We start from the raw sequence: 12,558 nt of genomic DNA, 5'->3' as shown, positions 1-12,558 counted from the left end.
ATTGTAGAATTATTTTAACCTATAAAATATTGGCATAATGTTCCATATTAAAAGAGGAACATTATCAAAACAGCATTTGTAAAGTGTTTTGAGGATATTACTCTGAACTGTTGCGCGAAATGTGTTTACAAGAGAAGAGAAGCTGATTGGGGGTCACTGTGGATCGACGTTTAAAACTACCAATCACAGCTTGATTTTCTCATGACGTAAGAACATTTGAAATCGACAAACAGCGCAAAGAAAGTAACGTTTTTGTTGAAGAAATCGGCGCAAAATGCCCGTTGTCTAAATTGACAAATTGCCAAACAACAGAACTCCTGGTCAACGGAAGAGCTCTTTCACAACTGTAAGTTTTTTTTGTGTGTGTATTTTTCAGTTTACATATAGCTTTCTCTTATCCTTGATATGTCTTTCAGTGTTAGATTTTACTTTCTTAGAATTGTATGACAGTCGCATTAAATCTGAGTATATGTTACTTTTGAATAACAGCTAGATTTGTTTTAATCCAGACTCCAAACTGCCTGTTTGAAGATGAATATAAAACCGATGACGCAATAAAGTCTCCATTTACAACAAAGGTAGCCTACTATAATATTGTGTTCTGTGTATATGAATACTCTATTTTTGCAACTTAAAAGTGTTAATCTTATTGTCTTTTGAAAGTAAAAGTTAATAATATTTCAGTAATTCATAAAGAGGTAATGGGAAAATTGGAAAAAGCATTCAGTCTAAAACGTTTTCAGTCTTTTGTGTTTCTAGCAAATATTGTATGTGCTTGTAATATCGTTGTATGTTGACAGACCATGTTTTAAAATATTTCAGGTAATTACTCTGGGGCTGATGGTCAATGTAAAGGACACAATCTGGCAAACACAAACCTGCAGAGGTGAATGGATATGGGAGCTAAAGAGCCTTGTAACTGGTAGGTGGTTTTGTAACTTGTTGTAAATCTTCACAGAATTACCTTTATATTATAATACAGATTATAGTAATCTTGTTCAAATGTTAGGAAATAATTATGTTGGTTTAAGAAAGCCAACATATTGTTAACCTATTTAAACTAAATATTATTATTATTATTATTTTTCTGAGACAAAAATGTTCAACTCTTAACTCCTAGAGCTTTAGTGCTAAAAGCACCTAACACAGACCATAAATGATCTCATCCAAAAGACATCCAAAAATGAGAATTAGCCCATGATTTACTCACCCTCAAGTCATCCTTGGTGCATATGACATTCTTCTTTCAGACGAATACAATCGGAGTTATATTAAAAAATGTCCTGGCTCTTCCGAGCTTTATAATGGCAGTGAATGGCCGTTTCTGTTTTAAGTCTATAAAGGTGCATCCATCCATGATAAAAGTAATCCACACGGCTCTGGCGGGGTTATAAAGGCCTTTTGAAGCGAAGTAGTGCTGGGCGGTATACCGGTTCATACCGAAAACCGGTGTATATTTTTTTTATGATATTAATTTTTAATATACCGCCATACCGATGTATTTAATTACACAACGTTCGGAACGACATTACGCCACGCGACACTGTTTCAGACGGACTTTTTACAATGTTGCACTTCTAAGCAGCGACTGCGAGGCGAGAGTAAACAGCAGTGCTCTGGTGTTACATTACAGGGAAGATGGATGCTGCAGAACTATGGCGTTATTTTCCTGTCAAATGTCGAGAGCGCATTATTGTAGCGCGAAAGTACATTAATATAATGCGCGAGCGCGAATCTCTCTGCTCACGCGCGGAATATAATGTGCCGCGCTCTCAGATACACGCTGCTCACGTAAAGGCCTGTTCACACCGGGACGAATTTCGCGTGCGATATTCGGCAACGTTTAACGCCTCGTGACTAAACAATGGGCGCCAATGTGAGTGTGCACACCGACGCGTAAAACGCCACGCGTAAAAGCCGCATTTTTTTTAAAACGCCTCGGGCTCGTTTTTTTGGTTTGACGCGCCGCGTCAAAAACTATCCGACCAATGAGATTGGCGCTTTTGCTCACGTGTCTGGAGCTTCTGAAGTTACAGTAAAACACAACTTGGGGGCGCTCAAACACAAAACGGTCTTGCCGAGCACACATACGTAATGGCGAAGAAGATATACAGCGTCTACTACACCAAAGCAGAGAATGTCTAATGACCAAAGCCCGTCTACGGACATTCTCTTATTAGACATTATTATTATTAGACTTATTAGACTTATTAGACATTCTCTGACAACACTCTGCCGGGAAGAAATAAGATGAGGAAGATGCAAGGCCAGATGAATGTAGAGCTGCTGGTCTTGTTGGTGTCTTTATAAAGATACACAAACGAGAATAAAGAACTATATGACAAACGCGACAAACTTGCTCTCTTCTTCTGAGTGACAAGCGAGTGTCAGAAGCACTTTGTGGACCGGGGTATTTCTGTTTTACATTAAGCGCCATCTAATGTCAGGGAATAAATTTGCATGTTCACTCGGCTCATCGTCAGCGAAAATCGCTTGGGTGTGAACACAAAAACGCTGACGAATAACGCGAGCCGATATTCGTCCCGGCGTGTACGAGGCTTTAGAATAGGTCTATTTTCTCTGGACTCGCTCAGAGAATCCTGCACTTAAAACGTGTTCAGTGCAATTGCGAATCTCTCCTCTTCCCCAGCTGACAATTTTAGGTTATAAGAACGTTTTCATAACGTTCCCATTAAGTTATAAAAACGTTATTTCTGAATGTTATAGGAACATTCAAAACGTCCAGTTTTTTAGACGTTGTATTAACGTTATTTCTTGGTTATTATAAGAACTTTATTCAAAACATTATAAGAACGTTCAATTCTCCCGTTATATAAACGTTGTATTAACGTTATTTCCTGGTTACAAGAACGTTATTAGAACGTTAAGAAATAACAATTTTAGGTTATACTGGGCGCTATTCTATTCTACAATATTCACTAATGACAGTAAAATAGACCATCCTAAGTCAATTTACTGCAGTAATTCCTCTCTCAACCAGTAGAAAATGCTTTGAACACCTGATTATGCATGAGAAAAAAAAAACCTCATAAACCGGAAAACCGGCATCATTTTGAAAAAAAAACGTGATATAAATTTTTGGTCAAACCGCCCAGCACTAAAGCGAAGCGATGCGTTTGTGTAAGAAAAATATCCATATTTAAAACTTTATTGACTAAAATAACTAGCTTTAAAATAACTAGCTTAGCATATATTTCTTTCTGCTTTTGAAGTAACTAAAACGTACAGCTTCACTAATAGCAAAGAGATGCTGCACTTACAGGTATGATTAATTCACTCTAGAATTAGTTCTATCGCCAATACATTCAAATGCAGTGCTACTTTATCTGTATCTGATTTAAAACAAGCAGAAATCTGTAAGAAATGTAAGGATCCATAGACAATATAAGCGCTGTTAAGTCAGAGCAATAGCCTCGTGGGCAGCGCTGTGCCATGCTGGAGCTGTGCTCACGGCGACCTGAGTTCCAGTCCTGGTTCGAGGTTCAGGCTTCTCAAGCCAACATCAACGTTTGTTCACATAATTTAGCCTCTAGTTGTGTTATTAATATGGATTAAGTATATGTTTTAAATTACAGAAACAAAAAAGATACTCATAAGGTATCATATTTATATTTTCAATAAATTAGTCTTTACATAATTTCTGATTACTAATTAGGCTGGCTAATTTTGAAAGTTTTCAATGTCAATATTGCTCGTGATCTTAATATGTATGTATTTGTATTCTTTCTGTTTACACTGTTGCATGATCTTCTTTTATAGGCTATGAGGAAAAACCCTACCATGCACACAGATAATAGAGTTCACTGCTGCTAACTGGGAGAGCAGCTGGACAACTAGAAGAGAGAACACTAGAACACATATTAATACAGATGACTGTATTATTCTTCTGCAAGAACCAAGACAAGCAAAGACTGATGATGAGCGCTCTGAGCAAACACTGCAGTCAAGACGCATGATTGCACATTGGACTTTACTGATTTCTCAATTTAATGTTGGGCATTTACTGTACGCAGAACTTCTAATAATTTATGTGGATGCCATTTATAAACCTGTTAGATTCTGATGTTTTAGTTTTGAGATTAATAAAATTGTATGTTTTAACAATGTTATAGCTAAGCATTTTTTGTTTTGTTTAAGAGAACATTTTGGGAACAAAAATAAAACTTCCCGCTAAAAACTTTATAAGAATGTTAGGGGATGTAATGTTCTAAAAATGTTATGATTAAACCTTTATAGAAGGTCATCACAAAACATTTTTAGAGTGTTCTTAGAGAATGTTATGCCATCTTTTAAGAGAACATTCTGGGAACAAAAATAAAACTACCCGCTAAAAATGTTATAAGAACATTAGGGAATAATGTTCTAACAATGTTAGCATTAAACATTTTTAGAATGTTTTTAGAGAATGTTATCCGATCTTTTAAGAACATTCTGGGAACAAAAAGAAAACTACCCGCTGAAAATGTTATAAGAACATTAGGGAATAATTTTCTAACAATGTTAGCATTAAACATATTTAGAATGTTTTTTAAAGAATGTTATTAGAACTTTTAAGAGAACATTCTGGGAACAAAAAGAAAACTACCCGCTGAAAATGTTATAAGAACATTAGCGAATAATGTTCTAACAATGTTAGCATTAAACATATTTAGAATGTTTTTAGAGAATGTTATCCTAGCTTTTAGGAGAACATTCTGGGAACCAAAATAAAACTAACCGCTGAAAACATTATTAGAACACCGCATGTAAATGTTCTCAGAACATTTTTAGAACAAAAAATTTCTAGCTGGGATACTGCAATTCTTGTTAAAACACACTAGACATGCAAATTCTATGCGTTTTGGGCACTTTTTGTGTGAAATCATATTAATTGTGTCCATCAAAAGTGTGCTTTCACTTTAATTGAGCGTGAGCAGCGCAGCAAAAATAGACTCGAAGCCGAAACCCCCGCTTCACTGCTGCTCACGCGACGCTCCTGCTTGACGCTCACGCGCTGCTCCTGCTCGCCGTGTGAACGCACTCATTGATTAACATGGACGCCGAAAAAAATACGCGCTGCTCACGCGGCGCTGACGCTTGCGGTGTGAAACGGCCGTAAGACAATCGCGGGATAAGTGGCAAACATGAGAGAGAGAGAGAGAGAGAGAGAGAGAGAGAGAGAGAGAGAGAGAGAGAGAGTGTGTGTGTGTGTGTGTGTGAGAAAGAGAGAGAGAGTGTGTGTGTGAGAGAGAGAGAGAGAGAGAGAGAGAGAGAGAGAGAGAGAGAGAGAGCGTGTGTGTGAGCGTGTGTGTGAGAAAGCGAGAGAGAGAGAGAGAGAGAGAGAGAGAGAGAGAGAGAGAGAGAGTGAGTGTGTGTAACCCTACATTATAGGATCAAAATATCCCCATAAAGATAGCAATATCCGAAATCCTTGTCGGGATTTTTTTTAAATTTTATAATATTTTTTTTTAAAGTTATCTGTGATAGGGTTAGTGTAGGGGGGTAGAATACACAGTTTGTACAGTATAAAAATCATTGTTTATGGAAAGTCCCTATAAAACATGAAAAAATAACATTGCTTGGTCTGTTGAAATGAGAGGCCTGTTTGATCAAGTTGAACCCTTGTCATTCCAGTCTCATCAGCTGGACTGAATGAAATTTCAGTGCACTTAGGACGCTGAAAACATGTCTCAGAGCAATGGTCTCAATGACACTTGACAGTATTGCTGTGTGTCGTGTCCAATAGGACAAACTTGACAGTATTGATGCAAAACATATATGCCAACAGTTAATTTCTGTTAAAGGGATAAGTTCACTTATTTAAAAATGAAAATTCTGTCATCATTTACTCACTCTCAAGTTGTTTCAAACCAGATTCTTTCTTCTGCTGAACACAAAAGAAGATATTTTGAAGAATGTCGATAACCAAACAGTTGATTATAGCCATTGACTTCCTTAGTATTTTTTTTTCCTACAATGGAAGTCAATGGCTACAATCAGCTGCTTGGTTATCAACATTCTTCAAAATATCTTCTTTTGTGTTCAGCAGAAAGAAAGAAACTGGTTTGAAACAACTTGAGAGTGAGTAGCCTAAATGATTTTTGTTTTTGGGTAAACTACAGTGCTCGAAGTGGGGCGGTACTCACCGGTACGCAGTACCGGCACTTCTACATTTTACTCTTAAGCGTACCTGCACTTTTTCTTGCGTACCGCTACTTCTCGCATGTAGCCGGTACTCGACCACTGACAGAAAAAGCGCCAGTGTCACGACGTTGATATACTTCGTTTGCAGTGCGTATGCAGTGCGTATTTTTTCGGCACCCATGTTAACAGGTTCGAGCTTTCACACTGCACGTGCATGCGGTCCGTCAATGCGCTCCTGGTGCTGTGCGTATACAACAGTGCAGAGATCGTTCCGAGTCTATTTTTGCTGTGCTGCACGCGGTGAATTAAAGTGACAGCTCATGGTTCGTGGTCGAAACACAGATTGACATGAAAATATAATAATCTCACCATAAATGCATTTAATTAAATAAAATGTAATAATCTAAATGTATTTTTGAACTTGCAGACTTGGAGGAGTTCCGTTTTCGCACGCACGTGCACACACGCACGACTTGTTTAAATAGGCTACATTTATGTTGTTAATAAATAACAACAAGTTTTGTTATAAGTTTTGTTTTTCACTGTAGAAATCTCAAATGTCCTGATTTGCCAATGCAAGAGAGTACCGGCACCTTTCTTTTCCCACTTCAAGCACTGTTAAACTATATCCTTTTAATGAAAGATGCCAACGTGTTTGGCTTCTTTAAAAAGCAAGGAACAAGACAGTATTGCACTATTGCATTGCACTATGAACGGAGTAAAGTTAAGTCTCTGTTAAACTGCCTCCTTGTCTTTATTAGTTACCTGTAACATTACAGAATTAATGAATTAACGTATTTGTTAAGGTCAATATAGACTAAAAACCTTAATACATTATCCTATTAATTTCCTGATTCCTCCACTTCTGTGATTGTCCCCAGTCCCCACCAATCTCAAAATCAAACCCACGCCCTTAAAGAGAAGTATAAACATATACCATTTCGATGTTAACATGCCTCTGAAGTTTGACTTTTTGCACCATTACAATACTTATAGGCAACTAGTCATCATATCTTCCTCTCCATGAAACACATGTTAATGCTCAGTAGTACACACATATGGTTCTTTAATGTATTTGCATTTTACTAAAATTGAAATTGGACTGAAATTCATTTTCTATGGGCATATATGCGGCTGAAACAGGTAGTGCATCCCAAATTTTTCAACATTAACATTTTAATATAACGTTATAGTCATGGCCTTTAGGAACATGTTGTTTTCAGGAGGTGGTAGTGCCCCTGTGGTGCGGCCTAAGCTTTTGTCCTTAATGGGATTTTTTTTCTTTGCATTACTTTTACTTTTATACTTTAAGTAGTTTTGAAACCAGTTACTTTTACACTTTTACTTGAGTAAAAAGGTTGAGTTGATACTTCAACTTCTACAGAAGTCTTTTTAAACCCTAGTATCTATACTTCTACTTGAGTAACAAATGTGAATACTTTAGACACCTCTACTTACATGGGACACTTCATTCTGGCCAACTTACGGTCTGTCCGAAGACAGAGCCTCTGGACACTTTCCTTTAGGTAAGGCATCCAGCCCGAGGGAATGCAAAGCTGACAGTGAACCGCTCGGCCCAGATCTCAGAGATGGGGTATCCCGGAGAGCATGACTCAGCATAGTGCTTACAACCCTTGCTAACGAGGGGAATTTCTCTGCTCGATCCACGGATCCACCCATCGTTTGTGTTTCAAAACACTGAGGAGGCCTGAAAGGCCTAAGGGCTGATCTAACTGGGAGGCCTCACGAGAGGCCTACGACCGTCTGACCAGACTCAGGAGGAGGAGTACTCATAGTGACCCTCAGTGAGGGGAGCACTTGGCCTGCCTGGTAGCCACACCAGGCTGTAGGCTATATAAAAAAGAGGTTCCGGGAGGGAACACAAGCAGAAAGGAAACACTTTAGTCATGCTAGGGTGCAAGCTCGCCTTCAGAAGCTGCCTGCTAAGGCCAGCTGAACTCATAGCAAGTGCCCACTAGCTGCCAGAACCCAGTATCGCTGGGAAACCACTTACAGGAAGGCCTGGTAAGGCCTACTACCTGATAACCAGTAGGCTGGTTACCTAGTGCCCATACTTGGGTACTCACCTTCAGGGAGGCCTAGTGAGGCCTACTACCTGATAGCAAGCTAGAAAACTGGTTGCTATGAACCCCGATTCTGAGTGTCAGTCAAAGAGTGTCCTGCTAAGGCCAGCTGCCCAGACCTGGGGATAAGTCTCGGAGCGCCCTGTTAAGGCCGGCCGCCTGAAAGTTTTCTTAAGTAAGAAACTGACTGCTATGGACCAAAAAGGTTGGGGACTGGGCTTCATGGTGGCCTGATAAGGCCAACCGCCTGATAATGGTCTTACTAGATGGCAAAAATGACCCACGCTGTTGGGGGTTTGCCTTCTGCGAGGCCTAAACGGCCAACCATACAGCGGCAAATCTTATTTGGCTGATCATGATCAGGGCTCGCCTCCAGAGAGACCCACTGAAGCCAATTGTCTGATTGGCCAGTGAATTTAACAGCCAAGCACCCTATGTTGTGGCTCACGGTCAGGGAGGCCTGCTAAGGCCAGTGCCTGACCGTCAACACTGCTCGCTGTGTACCCCGTTACTCAAAAACTCTGAGGATTTGAGAGGCCTACTCGGCCTGAAGCACACCAGTGCTGTCAGCCATCTACCCATACTGCTGGGGACTCACTTTAAGGGAGGCCTGGTAGGGTCTGCTAGCTGATGGCAAGTCTATTCTGCTACAAACATAACACCGTTGGAAACCATACTACACCAACACAAATATTGGGGCTCCCCCACAGGAGGCCTCTTGAGGCTGGCTACCTGGTTCAATCACAGATGTCTCTCCGTGGCCACCATCGACCGGCTGATTGCGGCAGCAGTTTGCTTAGTAGCCCGGAGAGCAAGATCTGTGGTGCAGCGCACCTCAGCAACCGCCTCAGGGGACATCCCTGCCCCCTGGTCAAGATCCCCCAGCAGATTGGCCTGGTATGCCTGTAACACCCCCATGGTGTGCAGGGCAGCACCCGCCTGACACGCTGCCATGTATGCTCTGCCACTCAAATGGCTTATATGCTTTGAGGCCAAATATGGCTCCGCAGCCTTCTTGGAAATAATGACGGTCCATCTTACACCTCGAAGGCTGCGGTTGAGAGCACTTTCCGTGTCCCCAGTCTTTTTCTGGGGGAACACGGGAAGCATCGCTCTGTTTCCGTGTGGCACAGTGTGAGGAGCTGACTTTTGATGTTTGGGACTGCCCCCTCTCAGCAGCCGTGGAGACATGTGTGCGGCGGGAGAGGAGTTTCTGGAATGCAGCTGCCTGTTCAGCTGACTCCTGAAACCACTCTACAACCGAATTCACTGCATTGCCGAAGAGGCCAGATGGTGACAGAGGTGCATCCATTAAAAAGTTTAAATCTTTCTCTTTGATATTACTGAGATTGAGCCAGAGATGTCTCTCAGTGGCCACCAGGCCTGCCATAGAATGGCCGATAGTTTTTGGCGTCTCCTTGGTGGCCCTGAGAGACAAATATGTGGCCTGACGCAGTTCACAAACCGCGTTCGGGCCAAAACCACTGCCCTCATCAAGGTCTCCTAACAATTCAGCCTGGTAAGCCTGCGGCAGTGAAATGGTGTGGAGGCAGCCTAACCAGCAGCTGAATAAGACTTACCCACCAAAGCTGAAGTTGTTCTGACTGGCTTGGTGGGTAATACCGGGGCCTTAAGGGAAGATGCTGATTCAGGGGAGAGATAGCTCGTAAGCGTATCCTTCCACCTTTGGCATCTCCCCATAACCGTGCTCTTTATAGTTTGTGTTAGAGGAATAGTGAGATGTTTGTGGACTATAAACTCTATATGAAACTTGTTTATCCCACTATCTCAACACCTGGGTGTCTAACCCCGCTAACAAATCCATTTGCGAACCCCAAGTCTGAAGCCTTGGGGAACGCAAGCCTGAGCATCCTCGCAAAAGAACACCAGGCGAGATCGGAGTGTCCGCATGGGAAGCACCCTCGAGCGCTGACTATGCATGCTCCTCACCCAAACATACAACACACAGAACGAGTGTCCCCACTCGTTAAATAGCGCGGGCAGGGGTGCACACACAGTCTGAACTGCTGCTGCTTACTCCCATCTTTTTATATATATAGAGAGAGACAATTCAACACCAAATAGACAAAAACGGTTTCAAACAGAGCGCTTGTGAAGACATAGAAGCTCGCGTTGCTTTGTTTGGGCAGGCTTTATAGTTTCCTGGTTCTCCACGTCACCCGCCTCTGAAGTTCTGCCACACCATTGGACTGATTTCACATGTGCTTCAAGACATCATCACGCAAAGCGTTCCCTTAGCGTCAAACGACACATCACGAGTTCCCTTAGAGGGAACTATAGCTGTATTCCAATTTGAAGGCTGCATCCTTCAAATCTGAATTAGTACACAGCTTATGTTTGATTGTGATTTTAAATAAATAAATAAAATGGCAAGTCAACCTTTATTTATATTGCGCCTTTAACCCTCTGGCGCGATAGTTTTGCTTTTTTTCTTATCAGTGCAAAAGAGACTCAAAATACTCTGTTGATTTTATTCTTACGAGTTAGTGTTATACATCATTCGATCCTGTTAAGTTTCTATTTTTTTGTGTATACTCACAATATAAACAAAGTATTGTGCTTTTAGTCAAATAAAGAAAAATAAACATGATGCTAGTTTTGCTTTCTCTCTGTCAGTAAAGTCCATTCTGAAACGCGTCCGAAAATTAACTGTTATTCCGCGAATACTTGTCATACAGGCACGAGTGTTTTTCCATAATGAAGCTTGAACTCTCTTCTTTTAAATTAATTAATTTATATAAAAAACAAATATTCTCAGTTTATGTAATCTGTATGAAAAGAGAGAGATGTCAGTCTTTTTCTTTCCAGCTCATTATTCCTGATTACGCGTTAATGTGCCACGCCCACGGAGAGCGCGCGGTATTCAAACGTAAATGATCTAAGGCAAGCCATTCAAACATGCCAACGCCCACCAGCTAGATTATAAATCACATCATGTTTAGGAAGTATCTTACTACCGCTGTGTACACAGCGTATCCCTACGCTGTGAGGAATAATACTATCTAATAACCCTGGAAAATGTACCAGAAGTGCTGGCAGTTTCATGTCGAGGAGCAAGGGATCCAGCTGATGTAGTAAGTCATTTATTCTTAAGTGCTTTGTTCTAATCGCATAATCTGTTCTAATTTCTGCTCATATACTATAGTATGGGATATTTTGTCAAAAATAAAGTAGGTATATTGGATTATCAACTAAGATATTATTATAGTGTTTGTTCCAATATTCAAGCCAATGGATCCTTACCTTTTTTAATAGGTATAATAAAATGTATACTTTTTAAAAAGAAATAATACACTTATTGTTAAAATTGTTGTTGTAATTGTAACCTATTTGTAATTGGTTACAATTTCTAATTGTAATATATATATATATATATATATATATATATATATATATATATGTATATATATATATATATATATATATATATATATAATTTATTTTGGCCGAGGTCGCATCCTTTGGTACCCAGTGACACAGCTGTGTGAAAGGCTAATTAATATGAAGCTCATTATAGGGCTCATTATCCGGCCTTTGTCTCCTCAGGTGTGAACACGCCTCCATGTATATTTCCTTTCCAAACAAAAAGTGTCTTATAAAATTTAAATCAATGTATTGTTTTGTGTAAATGGTTAGGCACGATGATTTTCAGATCATTTTGAAGCAAAAATTCTAGGCAACAACACCCATTAGTCAAAAGTCTTGTGGACACATATTTAGTATGTGTTTTGTGGCCTTATTTCAGACACTTTAAGTTTTAGTTTTTTCAATAACCATGCATAAACAATATTCTCTCAAATACAAACATGTACATACATCTTGCTCACATATTATGGTAGCCCTGTTTGTGCTAAAGAGTGTAATTATACCTTTGCAATTAATATGTTTATAAGCAACTGATAAAAGCACAAATGTCAGAGCATGTCAAAACATCTCAAGGACCCCAAAAACACGCAAGACCTGAGAGGGTTAAAACAACTGTCATGCCATTAGAAGGCGGGAGGGCGGTGACAAAATCTAGTGCTATGTGGGACCAGTGTCTCGAAGGGACACACAGCGGTTGGAGCAGCCCATCAGGAGGACGGTTAGATGTCTTACCAACGGCACAAACCGAACAAGCCAGCACAAAACGGTGAATGTCGTGAGCCATTAATGGCAACCAGAATCGTTGCTTCACTAAACAGCTGGTGCGGTTTACTCCGAGATGACAAGCCACGTTGGAGCAATGACCCCATCGAATAACGTCGGACCGTAACCCCTCCGGCACAAATAAACGACTCGGTGGGCACCCGGGCGGAGGCGTTACCCC

The 12,558-nt window shown here is 40.4% G+C and overlaps 1 long non-coding RNA gene across 1 annotated transcript; it reads left to right on the top strand.

The window, feature by feature from the left end:
- Window positions 1-250: 250 nt before the first annotated feature.
- On the top strand, window positions 251-930 carry LOC143722449 (uncharacterized). The gene is made up of 3 exons (XR_013196885.1): window positions 251-346; window positions 510-578; window positions 823-930. It is a non-coding gene; the product is annotated as an uncharacterized LOC143722449 (long non-coding RNA).
- Window positions 931-12,558: the final 11,628 nt, after the last annotated feature.

Source organism: Siphateles boraxobius, unplaced genomic scaffold (assembly GCF_051911475.1).
Source record: "Siphateles boraxobius isolate OS27281-9 unplaced genomic scaffold, OSU_SipBor_1 66, whole genome shotgun sequence".
Taxonomy (NCBI): Eukaryota; Metazoa; Chordata; class Actinopteri; order Cypriniformes; family Leuciscidae; genus Siphateles; species Siphateles boraxobius.
Note: the sequence above shows the minus strand (reverse complement) of the source record. Positions and strands in the feature narration are given on the sequence as shown.